The sequence below is a fragment of the Galeopterus variegatus genome, unplaced genomic scaffold (assembly GCF_000696425.1).
Source record: "Galeopterus variegatus unplaced genomic scaffold, G_variegatus-3.0.2 Scaffold108, whole genome shotgun sequence".
Lineage (NCBI taxonomy): Eukaryota > Metazoa > Chordata > Mammalia > Dermoptera > Cynocephalidae > Galeopterus > Galeopterus variegatus.
The window spans coordinates 479,754-484,591 of NW_007726219.1; the positions used below are offsets into that span (position 1 = coordinate 479,754).

Genomic DNA, 4,838 nt, shown 5'->3' on the forward strand with positions numbered 1-4,838 from the left:
CGTGAGGGCGCGGCCTGACGGAGGAGCGAGGGCTGGGGAGGGCGGGGGCGCGGTCCGGGCGCCTCCTGCTCGCTGCTCGCGTCCGGAGCCCTCCTCGGCCGGCGGGACCGCGCGGCTTCGTTCAAACGCACTCGTGGAGAGAAGTGCCGGGACGCACAGCGCGTCCCATGGTCCCTTCCCGGCCGTGAGACGCACGCCCCCGGGCGCCACCCCGACGGGCCGGGTGGGCAGGGCCGCGGGGCCTGGCGTCCGGGACGGGTCACCTCCGTGGTGATTCTGGTTGGATTTTTTTCGTAACCCAAATACGTTTTTAATAAAAATGTCATACGTATATATGTAAATAAACAACGATATTGCAGCGAGGGCCCCCGTAAAACATTCGGTTGCTTTGCAGGCTGCTTCGCCAATAAATGGCACTCAATCTGTTTTAAATGCTTGAGATTATAGAAAACTGTTCAAACTTTTCATCAAAAACCAAGTGGGATTTCCCGTAGATGTAACAGACATGCAGATCGATGCAATCTCTGTTCTGAAAGTCCACTCGAGCTGCACAGGGGAGGACGAGGGCCCTTCAGTGCTGAAGCTGTGGTGCGGTCTGCGCGGACAGACAGGCCGCCTTCACCGGATACCTTCTGTCCTTGAGAGGTCAGTCCAGCAAGGCGGCTCATCAGCTAAATCACGTGGGTCAAAACACCTGCTGACCAAACAGATTAATAAATTCAAAGCAGGAATTCTCTCATTATCTTTGCTATCCACTAACAGCCTCACTTCTTGCAAGCTGCCGAATCAGTGAATGAGCCTCAGGTAATAAAGGTTTTCAACACAAGCCAGCAAAGCATAAAGCCGTCTTCCCAACTGTGGAGCGAAGTATCTTTCTCCAAACCAATTACTCAGATATCCCAAGACACTAGTTACTGTTGCCTGATCCATTCTGCTAACAATACTAAGGGGGGAAACCAATCTGTACATCATCGATTCCAGGACTTTGACCTGTAGCTGCTCCGGCATCCCCTTCAGCAGGTAACCTTTCCCCCAATTTTTTCCCAGTCGTCCTCATCTTCAGACTTTGGCATAGTCACGTTGCTCTCCAGCTGTTGGGAATCTCCAGTGACTTCCGTTTGTTCGCACTGCCGAATAGTTGAACACTGTGCTACTTGTTGTTGCCACTGGAGTGTTGGGGAATAACCTTCAGGGGCAGGTTGGCAGGACGTTGTGGCTACCGCAACATCCGACATTGAGTAGCTTCGATCTGGACCCACCTCTGGTATTCCTGAAGAGTCCTCAGGGTACCAAGGGCTGGCAACAGCCAGTGTATTAACCTCCACTGCAGACCGCGCTGATTGAAATTAGAGGATCATTTATTGAGGATGGATTTGAGGGTAGGCCGTTCGAGAGACTGTTAAAATATTGTCAAGATGAGGCAAGGAACGCTAAGTAGTGGGCAAAAAAAAAAAAAAAAAAAAGCAGGAAAGTTGAATTCAAGATATGCTTAGAATGTAAAATAGCAGGAATTGAGGAAATTTGAATATGGAGGCATGAGAAAGAGGGAGGAAACAAGGATTACCCAAGCCACTGCGAAGATGTTAGCACCTTTATCTGGGATACGAAGAACACAGGAGAGGGGAAGATGACGGGCTGAGTTTTGGACAGGTTGAGTTGTCTGAGACAGTTCAGTGGAAATGTCTATCTTTCAAGTGTCCTGCCAACCATCTTAAAAAGTCGGCTGTGAAAGTGGTAAGAAAGGGGGAAAAAAAAAAAAAAAAAAAAAAGCAGGAAAGTTGAATTCAAGATATGCTTAGAATGTAAAATAGCAGGAATTGAGGAAATTTGAATATGGAGGCATGAGAAAGAGGGAGGAAACAAGGATTACCCAAGCCACTGCGAAGATGTTAGCACCTTTATCTGGGATACGAAGAACACAGGAGAGGGGAAGATGACGGGCTGAGTTTTGGACAGGTTGAGTTGTCTGAGACAGTTCAGTGGAAATGTCTATCTTTCAAGTGTCCTGCCAACCATCTTAAAAAGTCGGCTGTGAAAGTGGTAAGAAAGGGCAAAGCTCCAGATTCGTGAGTTCTAATGAAGTCATCACCCCTTGTCTTTTTGGCATAATACAAATCTCTAACTGAGCCTTTTGCATGTGCCAAGTACTGTTCTAAGCATTTTCATGTATTCACTAATTTAATCTTGATAACTATCCTATCAGGTAGATACTGTTGTCCCCATTTTATGTATGAGAAGACTGAGGTACAGAAAAGTACCTTGCCCAAGTTCACACAGGTACTGGCAGAACCAGAATTTGAATTCAGGCATGTTTTGTCAAGAGGTTGAATTTTAACTGGTTTTTCATAGACTCTCAATTTCATCTCCTGTTGGAGTCCAGAATAACTTGACTTTTCGAGCATGGCAAGTCTGTACATTTCCAGACTCATTTCCTTTCATTCTTGCCTGTAAACTGAACTCGTTTCTTGCCAAATGCAGCGGATGGCAAAAGGCACGCCCACATTTAAGAAGTGAATGGACGTTCAGGAGCCTAAGGCCAGTCAAAAGAGGAGGAAAGAGAATTAGGAAGAATGTCAAAGAAGCCAAGGGTACAGGCAATAGTGGAACGTGCGGCTGAGAGAAAACTGAAAAATGTCTGCTGTATGTGACCATTAGGGGCACTGATGAATTCAGCGAGAGAAATCCAGTAGAGTAGTGGGGAGAGGGGTGGAAGTTAGAGTGCAAAGCCGAGGAACGAATGGGACAGGAAAGAATGGAGAATGTCAACTCTTTTGAAAAAAGGGTGAGAAAGGAGAAGCTAAAAAGGTGTACAAGATGAAGGGGAAACAGAGACTGAGTATGTTCATAGGCTGAATACAGGTAGCTAACAGAAGGAAACTGAAGATAGAAGAAAGAAGAGCCAAAGTCCTGGAGGAGAGATGACATGGGATGAGATTAAGAGCAAAAGTGCGTGGGGAAGTTGAAAAGCAGGGGGTGAGTTTCATTTTCTAAATCTATATGGAAGGCTTTAAGGATGGGAGCCGGAGAGAGCCCAGGAACAACTGACAAGTGATTGATTCATCTCAAATACTCCTTGGACTGATTAGGCAGCAATAAAGTTTGTGTTTCCAGACGGATATAGTGAGTGTAGCAGTGTAGTCAGAGAGACAAGATGGTGTCCAACGTGGCTGGTGATACCCAGAAAGAAGAGAGTACCCACATACAGACGACCAGCTTACCTCTCCACTCTTACTAAAAAGTGTCTGGTGCAACATGCAGGGGCAGCTACCACCATTCTGAGTGGGCTGGCCAAACAGATGCAACAGAGGACCTGACAGGATGTCTCAATTACAAAAGGTAGGTGCCCCACAATAACCAAACATTTGAAGACTGCTACCTCCATGGAAGTGAGATCACAGAGACAACAAATGCAACTCATGCCTAAGGAAAAAAGTTAATAAAGCTGTCAGAATAAGCCTCCAGTAGAGAAACAGCTGCAGGGGGATTAATGAATATTTTATCAAAAAAAAAGAAAAAAAGAATAGGCAGTTACGAAACAAGGACAATGGAAAAAAGATAATGGACATAAAAACTGTGATAATTGAAGGGGGTTTAGGGAGATGGAGTGATGAGTAAACGAAGCACAGGATTTTTAGGGCAGTGAAACTAATTTGCATGATACAATGGTGGATACATGTCACATATTTGTCAAAACTCAGAATGTAAAACAGCAAGAGTAAACCCAGATGTAAATTATGGACTTTGGGTGATAATGATGCATCAACGTAGGTTCGTCAACTGTAACAAATGTGCCACTGTGGATACTGACAGTGGGGGAGGTCGTGCATGTGCCTGGGCATGGAGTATACTGCTCAATTTTGATTAGAACTGTTCTAAATAACATCTATATATATATATATATATATATTTCTAAAAACCCTCAGTAGATGAGCTGAATAACAGAATAAACATAGCTGAGGAGTGAATTAGTGAACTAAATGCCTGAGCCTAGGAATTCTCTCAGACTGTAGCTCAAAATGATAAAGAGATGGAAAATAATGAAAGAAAAGAAATATCCATCTAATACAGTGACTCTCAACCAGGGGTGATCTTGTTCTGGGGAAATCTGGCAATGTCTGAAGACAATTTTGGTTGTAGTAAGTGGAAGGGAGATGCTTCTGGGTTGTTGTGAGTAGAGGTCATTTATGCTACTAAACATTCTATAATGCACAGGATAGCCGCCCCCACCCCCCTCCTCCCCAGCAACAACAAATTATTAATCCAAAGTCAATAGTGCCAAGATTAAGAAACCTTGACGTGGTTCCACATTTCCTGTCTGAGGACTTTGTTCGAAATTTCTTGTACTAATCTGCTAGTATGACTTCTTTCAGCTTTTGTACTTGTGAAAAAAGGCTGTATTTTGACTTCACCTGTGATATTTTCCCTTTATCTAGAATTCTAGCTTGAGGTTTTTCTTTCAGCACTTTAAGGATGTATCTCCACTACTTTTTTGCATGCCTTGTCTGCAATGAAAAACTCTGCTGTCACCCTTATTTACCTTCATTCCTCTGCACGCTATGTCTTTATTTCCTTCCTGCTTTTATAATATTTTTGTTCCATCATTGATTTTAAGCAATTTGATTATGATGTGATTTGGTGTATTTTTCTTCATGTTCTTGTACTTTCAGTTTGTTGACATTTTTAGATCTGTGGATTTCTAGTGTTCATCAATTTGGAAATTTTTCAGTTATTATTTCTTCAATTATTTCTTTTTCCCCAATTCCTTGGGGATTCACAATTACAAGTTACCTCATACCCCACTAAAGTTCTCATGGGGAGTTTCCCATTTTTTGCTTTCA

General features: G+C 43.7%; 1 pseudogene; it reads right to left on the reverse strand.

The window, feature by feature from the left end:
* Window positions 1–618: 618 nt before the first annotated feature.
* On the reverse strand, window positions 619–1,235 carry LOC103601639 (annotated as a pseudogene).
* Window positions 1,236–4,838: the final 3,603 nt, after the last annotated feature.